General features: G+C 43.1%; 1 protein-coding gene across 1 annotated transcript in view; it reads right to left on the reverse strand.

Moving 5' to 3' along the window:
- LOC117521133 (calsyntenin-2-like) overlaps window positions 1–13,231 on the reverse strand; it is a 604,232-nt gene that overhangs the window by 295,574 nt on the left and 295,427 nt on the right. The gene's annotated exons all lie outside the window — the stretch shown is intronic.

Consider the following 13,231-nt stretch of genomic DNA (forward strand, 5'->3'; position numbering starts at 1 on the left):
TTAAAAAGACCAAATATTTAGCTTTAGCAGAACGTCTATATACACAGTAATTGTATTCCTGTGGGGATGTCAAGCATTAAAACCTCAACCACATGTGACTTCAAAAAAATATTTTATTTGGGTTCAGCATGTGCTGTATTGAGATGTGTAGGACAAATCCAGATGATTATATGGAAAATTGGATCTGTGTCGCTTTCTATACAGACTCAGAAGACAAATATGATCCATCTACAGTAGTGTTCAGAATAACAGTAGTGCTATGTGACTAAAAAGATTAATCCAGGTTTTGAGTATATTTCTTATTGTTACATGGGAAACAAGGTACCAGTAGATTCAGTAGATTCTCACAAATCCAACAAGACCAAGCATTCATGATATGCACACTCTTAAGGCTATGAACCGGGGATGTTCACAATAATAGTAGCATCTGCTGTTGACGCTACAAACTCAAAACTATTATGTTCAAACTGCTTTTTTAGCTATCCCGTGACTCACTAAACTAGTATTTAGTTGTATAACCACAGTTTTTCATGATGTCTTCACATCTGCGAGGCATTAATTTTGTTGGTTTGGAACCAAAGATTTTGCTCGTGCTTGGGGTCATTGTCTTGTTGAAACACCCATTTCAAGGGCATGTCCTCTTCAGCATAAGGCAACATGACCTCTTCAAGTATTCTGACATATCCAAACTGATCCATGATACCTGGTATGCGATATATAGGCCCAACACCATAGTAGGAGAAACATGCCCATATCATGATGCTTGCACCACCATGCTTCACTGTCTTCCCTGCGAACTGTGGCTTGAATTCAGAGTTTGTGGGTGAACTCACAAACTGTCTGCGGCCCTTGAACCCCCCCCCCCCCCCAAAAAAAAAAGAATTTTACTCTCATCAGTCCACAAAATATTCCTCCATTTCTCTTTAGGCCAGTTGATCTTTTCCAAATTGTAACCTCTTCTGGACATGTCTTTTATTTAACAGAGGGACTTTGCTGGGGATTCTTGCAAATAAATTAGCTTCACACATGCTGTGACAGCTTCTAACTGTCACAGCACTTACAGGTAACTCCAGACTGTCTTTGATCATCCTGGAGCTGATCAATGGGTGAACTTTGCCATTATGGTTATTCTTCTATCCATTTTGATGGTTGTTTTCTTCCCCACATCTTTTTATTTTATCAATTTTAAAGCATTGGAGATGATTGTAGATGGACAGCCTATAATTTTTTGCACCTGCGTATAAGTTTTCCCCTCTCCAATCAGCTTTTTAATCAAACTACGCTGTTCTTCTGAACAATGTCTTGAACGTCCCATTTTCCTCAGGCTTTCAAAGAGAAAAGCATGTTCAACAGGTGCTGGCTTCATCCTTAAATAGGGGACACCTGATTCACACCTATTTGTTCCACAAAACTGACAAACTCACTGACTGAATTCCACACTACTATTATTGTGAACACCCCCGGTTCTACTTTTTTTTTTTTACTAATAGCCCAATTTCATAGCCTTAAGAGTGTGCATATCATGAATGCTTGGTCTTGTTGGATTTGTGAGAATCTACTGAATCTATTGGTACCTTGTTTCCCATGTAACAATAAGAAATATACTCAAAACCTGGATTAATCTTTTTAGTCACACAGCACTACTATTATTCTGAAGACTACTGTATGAACACTGCTAAGCTGAACTCTCACTGTCTAAAACCATTTTTCTTTTTGAACAACAGTAATTTGTCCAAGGTTAAAAATAAAACAAAACAACAACCTTGATACATTCGTGAATTATGTTTAGTCACAGTCCAAAACTGTAATCTTCAGCACAGACATACTGTCAAAGTGTACGAGAGAATCTGCACTGAGCTCTGGTACGCTGTGCTTTGACCTCCGAATTGCTAGCATTCATCTCTTTGTAGCCATTTACTTTTATCTCTCCAACATTGTCTGGTAGAGCTCTATGAAAACATGAAAGACTCAATAAATGTGATATTTTATATATATGCAGACTGGACACTCTAATTTGTAAATCACAAAAGTACTTTTACAATTAATAAAATGTTGTATTTCAAAAAAAAAAAAAGTGATATTTAAAAAAAATAAGCAAAGCCACTAAGCTAGATAAGATTACACATGATTACTGACAATAAAAATTAAACTTTCACTTTTTTATGTACAACCCCTGGCAAAAATTATGGAATCACTGGCCTCGGAGGATGTTCATTCAGTTGTTTAATTTTGTAGAAAAAAAAGCAGATCACAAACATGACACAAAACTAAAGTCATTTCAAATGGCAACTTTCTGGCTTTAAGAAACACTATAAGAAATCAGGAAAAAAAATTGTGGCAATCAGTAACGGTTAAAAAATATGGAATCACTCAATTCTGAGGAAAAAATTATGGAATCATGAAAAACAAAAGAACGCTCCAACACATCACTAGTATTTTGTTGCACCACCTCTGGCTTTTATAACAGCTTGCAGTCTCTGAGGCATGGACTTAATGAGTGACAAACAGTACTCTTCATCAATCTGGCTCCAACTTTCTCTGATTGCTGTTGCCAGATCAGCTTTGCAGGTTGGAGCCTTGTCATGGACCATTTTCTTCAACTTCCACCAAAGATTTTCAATTGGATTAAGATCCGACTATTTGCAGGCCATGACACTGACACTATGTGTCTTTTTGCAAGGAATGTTTTCACAGTTTTTGCTCTATGGCAAGATGCATTATCATCTTGAAAAATGATTTCATCATCCCCAAACATCCTTTCAATTGATGGGATAAGAAAAGTGTACAAAATATCAATGTAAACTTGTGCATTTATTGATATGTAATGACAGCCATCTCCCCAGTGCCTTTACCTGACATGCAGCCCCATATCATCAATGACTGTGGAAATTTACATGTTCTCTTCAGGCAGTCATCCTTATAAATCTCATTGGAACGGCACCAAACAAACGTTCCAGCATCATCACCTTGCCCAATGCAGATTCGAGATTCATCACTGAATATGACTTTCATCCAGTCATCCACAGTCCACGATTGCTTTTCCTTAGCCCATTGTAACCTTGTTTTTTCTTTTTAGGTGTTAATGATGGCTTTCATTTAGCTTTTCTGTATGTAACTCCCATTTCCTTTAGGCGGTTTCTTACAGTTCGGTCACAGACGTTGACTCCAGTTTCCTCCCATTTGTTCCTCATTTGTTTTGTTGTGCATTTTCGATTTTTGAGACATATTGCTTTACGTTTTCTGTCTTGACGCTTTGATGTCTTCCTTGGTCTACCAGTATGTTTGCCTTTAACAACCTTCCCATGTTGTTTGTATTTGGTCCAGAGTTTAGACACAACTGACTGTGAATAACCAACATCTTTTGCAACATTGCATGATGATTTACTCTCTTTTAAGAGTTTGATAATCCTCTCCTTTGTTTCAATTGACATCTCTCGTGTTTGAGCCATGATTCATGTCAGTCCACTTGGTGCAACAGCTCTCCAAGGTGTGATCACTCCTTTTTAGATGCAGACTAATGAGCAGATCTGATTTGATGCAGGTGTTAGTTTTGGGGATGAAAATTTACAGGGTGATTCCATAATTTATTCCTCAGAATTGAGTGATTCCATATTTTCTTCCCTCTGCTTGGTCTAAAAAAGTAACTGTTACTGACTGACACAATTTTTTCTCCTGATTTCTTATAGTGTTTCTTAAAGCCAGAAAGCTGCCACTTGAAATGACTTTAGTTTTGTGTCATGTCTGTGATCTGCTTTTTTTCTACAAAATTAAACAACTGAATGAACATCCTCCAAGGCCGGTGATTCCATAATTTTTGCCAGGGGTTGTAGATGGAAGTCAAAATCTCCTACACTACCATACGCCTGAGGGCACTTTTATGAATTGGCACACATATTATTAAACTTGATTTGACAAGACGATAGAGCTGATTTCACACTATAACAGAGTTTATTTAACTCTTGTTAGAGTGGGATCCATTGTAGTCCCCATAGAGTGCATTTTACACTGCAAAATTTGCTGTGTACTGAAGGGGAAGAACAGGGTCAACGTAACATAATTAAGGAAGGATGTGCAAATTAAGGGTTACATTGAAAGCTGAAAAGAAACTGATGAGAATAGAAAGCTGTTATCAGTATCAACAGAAAAGAATGTTTTTGATTCAGTGATGAACATTGTTACACGACATGGTGTACTCAATCACAACTCGCATTAAATAAAATGCTTTGACCAATTACTATATCTAGTCATGCTAACCATGGCAAAATGAGCCCAACTAAAACATTTTCCGATCTGGGTACACCCACACCCATCATAAAAACAACAGAAGGAAAAAAAAAAAAAGATTGCCTCAGGTCTGAAGCTTTGCTCAGTTGTTTCCGGACAACATCGCTAGTGGAAGGCCTTTAAATTTTGAAGTCCTTCACTAAGGCACTCGTATATTGAAGAACTGAGGCAAAGGTATTGGACTGATGGGACAGCGACTCAATAACCATTCATTTAGTCATGGTAACAGGGACCAGTAATACACAAACAAACCCTCCAATCTATATGAATCACATATTAGATAATTTGTTTATAGTGTTAAATATTATGCAAAGGAGTGTTTCCTAAATTTTGTGTGTGTGTGTGTGTGTGTGTGTGGTGAGTTGGGGGTGGCTTAAAATTGGCCTCTAGCATTAGGCACTTGCTTCCTAAAATTGTGTGTGTGTGTGTGACAGAGGGCGTGTGAATAACAGTTTCAGCACAAAACATGTTCAAGTCCAGTCCAAAACAGGAACTCTTAACTACCTGTCTGTAGTTAAGAGTTCACATATTTGGTGGCTTCACAAATATTATGAAAAATGCTGGTTTGTTGTATTTCTGAAATAACATTTCTAAAAAATGTATAAATTGAAGAAAGAAATCTGCTGGTCTAATAACTGCCTGTTGTTGATGTCTAACCTTGAGGCCAACTCATTTTAAAATATTTTCTGTCAATTTGTACAAAGTAAATGACTCCATCATATGCTCAAGAATGATGTCTGCTTTTGGATATGTCATTTCAGCTGAAATTACTTCAAAGGTTAATAAAAACTAATCACAACCGTGTGTAATTTCTCATTAACATTTGCTCAACAACTGAATTTCACAGAGACAAAGAGATTATTACAGATTTTAGGCTTTTGCCATTTTGTGAGAAGTAGAGGAGAGATTATAGGCCGTGAAAGAGAAACACAAAGGATGACATTACTCCTAATTGGAGTCTCCTGCAGCAGATAAGAAGCACAAACACACACACACACACAGAGCATGCCTCAATACAGCTTTAAAGTAAAAATTAACGCCAGGCTTCAACTTTTGTTGGAGTATTGTTAGGCCTGGAATGTTTTACTTCTAATGCAAGAAAAAAAATTCATTTGCGAAAGTACATTAAGCGTTTTTTTTGTAAGATCTGTACTGAACTCGAGTTTTTATATTCCTGTAAACTTTCACTTTTACTTTGTTCTTTTTGGTTTCCCTCTAGGTCTCACCACAACAGATCAGTCTCCATCTCACGTGTCTTCTGCATCTTTTTTGCCACACCAGTCACCTACATATCCTCCTTCACTACATCCATAAACCTCCTCACTGGCCTTCCTCTTCTCTTCCTGCTTCTTGTTTCCATCCAGAGCATCCTTCTCCTGATATACCCTGTGCCACTCATCAAATGTTTAAACTATATGTCTTGCATCTCTCCCTTTATCTCCAAACCATATGATTGGTGATGTCCTTCTGATATGCTCATTCCTAATTCTGTCCATTCTCATCACTCCCAAGGAAAGAAAGAAAAAAAAAACACTGCATCTTCAGCTCTGCCATTTGTCTTTTAGAAAGTACTAAGTGGTTCTAAGCCATACAGCAGAGCTGGTCTCACTACAGTTACTTTGAGCAATATTTTGTGAGTATTAGGAAGTGTTACAACTTTTACAAATAACACAGCATCTTAAAAATCATCGGGAATCAAAACAGCTTGTTTCATGTCATATATTTCTCAAAGCAACATGTTTCCAAAACTCTTTCACTTAAGATTTTAAAGGTGCATTTATGTAAAAACAAATTATTATATCTTCCTGGAATTTTGCACAAGTGGATTTTGTCATACATTAAGTGTAATTACTTATTCTGTCTAGAATTTATACAAGTATACTTGGTAAGATTTAGCATTTTTGAGTGTAAGGCTCAATTTCTCATTTTAGTTCTGCTGGATGAGGAAGCTAGATGACTACTTTTAAGAGATTGATATGTCTATGTGCAGCACCAGCACATGCTTCAAGACCTGACTTGATCAAGGCATGAGGTCCCTGAGTTTTCTGGGAGCACTCTGAATCTCCCCGCTAGAAGAAAATTAAATTGGACTTATTATAAACTTTTACTAAGCTAATTTGTATACAAGTAGATGGAGGTCAATGTAAAAGAGACTACCATATGCCTGAATACACTTTTGTGAACTTGCACGTACTCATCTTACTCTCTGCTTCACATCTCTGGGATAAGTGTCCCTCTGTGGAGGGAGCTGGCATGTTAACTTGACCTTTCAAAACACCAAAGTGGGGGGCACTTTGACTCATGCAAGTGAACAGATGCAGGTCCAGTTGGCTGAGTTTATAAATGTTCAAACAGTTCTGACATTCTTTCAACAGATTTTCATTTGTTTGAGAAAATGTCAGTTTTATTCGAGAATTATATTTTCTCCACACATCGCCATACTCAGGCAGCAGAAGCAAGTATTATATTAAAAACTGCAGAGAAAATAAGATTGAAGCTATCAGTGTTTGACAACAACACACACAAAATTTATTCTGTGATTATTTTCTAGAAATACTACAATTCAAAATGAAGGCAAACTGCAGTTTATGATTAATGTTGTTACATAGTGATAGGGTCTGTTTATTGAATGACAATCCATATTGAACAAATCTTTTATAGCAGAAAGCATATGTGCTCACTTTATGTCACACACGCCAATAAACTTGAAAGAAGAAGAGGGGTTATTTTCTGTTTTGTGTTTGGGTGTGGGTCTCCCCCTCTAGCTGCCACCTTATCGTGGTGGGGGAGTTTGCGTACCCGGATGATCCTAGGAACTATGTTGTCGGGGCTTTGTGCTCCCTGTAGGTTCTCCCAAGGCAAACAGGTCCTAGGTGATGGGTCAGACTAAGGGCAGTTCAGAACCTCCATGACCAGTAAAAGATCAAGGACCGAGACGTAGCCCGGTATGGCGGAGCCGGGGTCCCACCCTGGAGCCAGGCCTGGGGTTGGGGCTCGCGCGCGAGCGCCTGGTGGTCGGGCCTTAGCCCATGGGGCCTGGCCGGGATCAGCCCGAAAGAGTGACGTGGGCCCGCCTTCCTGTGGGTTCACCACCTGCAGAGGGGGCCATGGGGGTCGGGTGCAGAGAGGATTGGGTGGTGGTCGAGGGCGGGTGGCCCAGCAGCCCGGACCATGCTCATAGCCCCTGGCTGTTGGGACGTGGAATGTCACCTCGCTAGGGAGAAGGACCCTGAGCTTGTGCGGGAGGTTGAGACATACCGACTAGAGATAGTCGGGCTCACCTCCACGCACAGCTTGGGCTCTGGTGCCCAACTCCTGGAGAGGGGCTGGACGCTTCATTTTTCTGGCGTCGCCCACGGGGAGAGGCAGAGAGCTGGGGTCGCATTGCTTATTGCTCCCCAGCTCAGTCGCCAAGTGTTGGAGTTCATTCCGGTGAACGAGAGGGTCGCGTCCCTACGCCTTCGGGTCGGGGACAGGTCTCTCACCGTTGTCTCGGCCTACGGGCCGGGCAGAAGTGCAGAGTACTCGACCTTCCTGGAGTCCCTGGGAGGGGTACTAGATAACACTCCGACTGGGGACTCCATTGTTCTCCAGGGGGATTTCAACGCCCACGTGGGCGGTGACAGTGAGACCTGGAGGGGGGGGATCGGGAAGCACGGCCTCCCCGAGCTGAACCCAAGTGGTGTTCAGTTGTTGGACTTCTGTGCTAGTCACAGTTTGTCCATCACGAACACCATGTTCGAGCACAAGGGTGTCCATAAGTGCACGTGGCACCAGGACACCCTGAGCTGGAGGTCGATGATCAACTTTGTAGTCGTATCATCTGACCTTTGGCCACGTGTCTCGGACACTCGAGTGAAGAGAGGGGCAGAGTTGTCGACTGATCACCACCTGGTGGTGAGTTGGATCCGCTGGGAGGGTAGGAAGCCAGTCAGACCTGACAGGCCCAAACGTATCGTGAGGGTCTGCTGGGAACGACTGGCGGAACCCTCTGTCAGCGAGGTCTTCAACTCCCACCTCCGGGAGAGCTTCTCCCAGATCGCAGGGAGGTTGGAGACATGGAGTCCGAGTGGACCATGTTCTCCACCTCCATTGTCGATGCGGCTGCTCGTAGCTGAGGTCGCAAGGTCTCTGGTGCCTGTCATGGCGGCAATCCCCAAACCTGGTGGTGGACACCGGAAGTAAGGGATGCCATCAAGCTGAAGAAGGAGTCTTACTTATCTTTGCTGGTAGGTAGGACCCCAGAGGCAGCTGACAGGTACCGGCAGGCCAAGCGTGCCGCAGCCCGTGCGGTCGCAGAGGCAAAAACTCGGGTCTGGGAGGAGTTCAGGGAGGCTATGGAGGAGGACTATCGGTCGGCCTCGAAGAGATTCTGGCAAACCGTCCGACGCCTCAGGAGGCGGAAGCAGCTCTCCACCCTGCACTGTTTACGGTGCGGGTGGGGAGCTGTTGACTCTGACTGGGGATGTTGTCGGGCGGTGGAAGGAGTACTTCGAGGATCTCCTCAATCCCATCGTCACGTCCTCTGAAGAGGAAGCAGAGACTGGGGACTCAGAGGCGGACTCATCCATTACCCAGGCCGAAGTCACCGAGGTGGTTAGAAAGCTCCTCGGTGGCAAGGCTCCTGGGGTAGATGAAATCCGTCCTGAGTACCTTAAGTCTCTGGATGTTGTGGGGCTGTCTTGGCTGACACGCCTCTGCAACATCGCATGGCGATCGGGGACAGTGCCTCTGGATTGGCAGACCAGGGTGGTGGTCCCTCTGTTTAAGAAGGGGAACCGGAGGGTGTGTTCCAACTATAGGGGGATCACACTCCTCAGCCTCCCCGGTAAGGTCTATTCCAGAGTACTGGAGAGGAGAATTTGACCGATGGAGGAGCAGTGTGGTTTTTGTCCTGGTTGCGGCACACTGGACCAGCTCTACATGCAGCTCTACAGGGTTCATGGGAGTTCGCCCAACCAGTCAACATGTGTTTTGTGGATCTGGAGAAGGCGTTCGACCGTGTCCCTCGGGGCACCCTGTGGGGAGTGCTCTGGGAGTACGGGGTCCGGGGTCCTTTGCTAAGGGCTATCCGGTCCCTGTACGACCGCAGCAGGAGCTTGGTTCGCATTGCCGGTAGTAAGTCAAACCTGTTTCCAGTGCATGTTGGCCTCCGCCAGGGCTGCCCTTTGTCACCGGTTCTGTTCATTTTTTTTTTATGGACAGAATTTCTAGGCGCAGCCAGGGTGTAGAGGGGGTCTGGTTTGGTAACCACAGAATCTCGTCTCTGCTGTTTGCGGACGATGTGGTTCTGTTGGCTTCGTCAAATCAGGACTTTCAGCGTGCACTGGGGCGGTTTGCAGCTGAGTGTGAAGCGTCCGGGATGAAAATCAGCACCTCCAAATCCGAGGCCATGGTTCTCGACTGGAAAAAGGTGCTTTGCCCTCTTCAGGTCGGTGGAGTGTCCTTGCCTCAAGTGGAGGAGTTTAAGTATCTCGGGGTCTTATTCACGAGTGAGGGACGGATGGAGCGTGAGATCGATAGACGGATCGGTGCAGCATCTGCAGTGATGCGGTCGCTGTATCGGACCGTCGTGGTGAAGAGAGAGCTGAGTAGGAGGGCAAAGCTCTCGATTTACCGATCGATCTACGTTCCGATCCTCACCTATGGTCATGAGATTTGGCTCATGACCGAAAGAACGAGATCGCGAGTACAAGCGGCCGAGATGAGTTTCCTCCGCAGGGTGGCTGGGCGCTCCCTTAGAGATAGGGTGAGGAGCTCGGTCACTCGGGAGGAGCTCGGAGTCGAGCCGCTGCTCCTCCACGTCGAAAGGAGTCAGTTGAGGTGGCTCGGGCATCTTTTCCGGATGCCCCCAGGACGCCTCGCTGGAGAGGTGTTCCGGGCACGTCCCACTGGGAGGAGGCCCCGGGGAAGATCCAGGACACGCTGGAGGGACTACATCTCTCAGCTGGCTTGGGAACGACTTGGGGTTCCCCCGGAGGAGCTGGGGGAGGTGTGTGTGGATCGGGAGGTCTGGGCGGCTTTGCTTGAGCTGCTGCCCCCGTGACCCGACTCCGGATAAAGCGGAAGAAAATGGATGGATGGATGGATGGTGTTTGGGTGTTTATTAATATCAGTATCATATTTTTCGGGACTGTGCAGTGGTCCTCCTAACGGTTTACTTGGTTGCGGACATTAAAAGTTATGAGCCATGTATTTTCTCCAGTAATCGTACATTAAGTGGAGCTAAAGGTGAAGCTACCAACAGCTGCTAAAAGTGCTAATGCTGTTAGCATACAACATTAAATCCGACCAGAGTTTCACTGCAACAGAGGTATCTCATCGGTTAGGACATTTGCGCTCTATGAGCGCAGTGCTCTAGTATGAATTATTTTATGACCAACACCTGGAATAATCTGGCTTGTGCTGTGAAACAGCCGAACGGATGGTAACACCCAACCCCTTCACCATCCATGTACCCCATAAAGTCTCTTCTCTACAGATAAGGTGAAATTTAATTGTCTATTTTATTAAAATTACTGTACAGTAGTAGCCGGTCTGCTCTGTGTAAGCCTGATCCCGTCGGATTTCAGAAGCTAAGCAGTGCAAGATCTGATTAGTACTTGGATGGGAGACCTCTTTGGAACAACAGCAGCTAAGTGTGTTTCTCCAGGTAAACTGGAGTTGCGTCAGGGAGTGCATCCGGCGTAAAACTTGTGCCAAATACCTATGCGGATCTGGTTGTATACGCTGTGGCGACCCTGAATAAAAACTGGAGCAGCCAAATGAACAACAACATTATAATTACTGTACAGTATTTTGTAGAAGATACTGTTATTATTATTTGTATTTTGTCTGCCTTTTATGCATGAAATGCTGTTAAAAAGGTAAAAACACAGTGCTCTTGTTGGGGCCAGGAACAGATTAATCCATTTTACATTGATTCTTATGGGATAAATGGTTTCAGTTTAAGAACAACTCTGTTTAGGAACATTTATGAACCAATTAAGGTCTGAAACCAAGGTTCCACTGTAACTACTTCACAGACACAAGAGTGATGGGTCTTAAAATACTCAATTTTCCCCTCTTTAAAACAACACATTTTGTCAGGATTTGTTTGATCACTTCTGCAGTTTTTTTGGTCTCTCTCTGGGTAATTGCCAGTGTTGGGCACAGCTAACCAAAAATTTAGCTTCAATAACTGCTAATCCACTAACTGAAAAGTTAACTTTTATAACACTAAACCGATAAACTGCTAAAAACCTTAGCGGAAGCTACAGCTAATCGCTAACAGCTAACTTTTAGTACTGACTTGGTATGCTGCCAGCTAAGCCCATTTCGAGTTTAAGCAACGCAAGTGCTACTGGGTAAATTCATAGGCGAGCCAGAGCTTCTGTCTTTATGCACCCGGCCCGCTAACATAAAAAAAAAAAAAGGCATCATTTACTTTCAACATGCATTGACAGTGGGCAGAAGACATGAAACTCAAAGCATCTTAAACTCATGGTTTCATTTAAAACCATCTAATTCCGGACAGTTTATTGACACTAACCGCAACCCTGTCATTTTTACAAAGTGAAAATATGATATAGCGCACATATCTTTTAAAGTAATTCTAATTCTGAAGGTTTGAGCATTTATAGACACACATGCCAAAAGGCATTATGGGAAGTTCAAATGATATCCTCTCATCCAGTATTCCTCCCACCATCAAAATGCATAGACCACTGCCATCTACTGAACGGGAGTGTTGTGTTTGTATTATGAAAACATGCGAGAATCTCAGGTTGTTTTTCCATTATTTACAGTGGGGAATCGCTGTGAGCCGTGATCACTTCCACATCTTTCAACATCCTGCTTACTGTCCGTTACAACACCGTTTGTGCTGTTGGTTCCAGTGTAATATATATAAGAAGTCTGAAATGTAGTTTGCGTTTATGAAGTTCCCCGCAGGTTAAACACAGCAGACACAGAATATTTGGGGTATTTGTTTTAGCAAGTTTTTAGGGTCTCATGCAGCAGTCTCTTATAAATGTTATGAAAGGCATAAAAATTACATTTTGTCGTATAATGTTCATTTGCAAATGTCATGTGGTTTCTCACTGTTATTTTGACTGCAGCAACTCTCTGGTGTGCAAGAGATTATGGGATATCTCAATAGGATGAATTTTGTACTTTAAACTGATATTCTTGTTGTGAAACTGAAAAAAACATGCCAATTTTTCACAAAAGTTCCTACTGAATTAACAAAATTCTCATCACATCAACAAAACACATTTATTTTGAATTTCTGATATACCCACATGAAATTGAATGGTAACACACCATTCAGTAATACTTTCCTATGCATAAAGACAGTATCTGACACTTCCTGTAATGTTACGGTAACTTCAATTCAATTCAATTCAATTTTATTTATATAGCGCCAAATCACAACAAACAGTTGCCCCAAGGCGCTTTATATTGTAAGGCAAGGCCATACAATAATTACGTAAAAACCCCAACGGTCAAAACGACCCCCTGTGAGCAAGCACTTGGCGACAGTGGGAAGGAAAAACTCCCTTTTAACAGGAAGAAACCTCCAGCAGAACCAGGCTCAGGGAGGGGCAGTCTTCTGCTGGGACTGGTTGGGGCTGAGGGGAGAGAATCAAGAAAAAGACATGCTGTGGAGGGGAGCAGAGATCAATCACTAATGATTAAATGCAGAGTGGTGCATACAGAGCAAAAAGAGAAAGAAACACTCAGTGCATCATGGGAACCCCCCAGCAGTCTACGTCTATAGCAGCATAACTAAGGGATGGTTCAGGGTCACCTGATCCAGCCCTAACTATAAGCTTTAGCAAAAAGGAAAGTTTTAAGCCTAATCTTAAAAGTAGAGAGGGTGTCTGTCTCCCTGATCTGAATTGGGAGCTGGTTCCACAGGAGAGGAGCCTGAAAGCTGAAGGCTCTGCCTCCCATTCTACTCTTA

The sequence above is a fragment of the Thalassophryne amazonica genome, chromosome 12, assembly GCF_902500255.1.
Source record: "Thalassophryne amazonica chromosome 12, fThaAma1.1, whole genome shotgun sequence".
NCBI lineage: Eukaryota > Metazoa > Chordata > Actinopteri > Batrachoidiformes > Batrachoididae > Thalassophryne > Thalassophryne amazonica.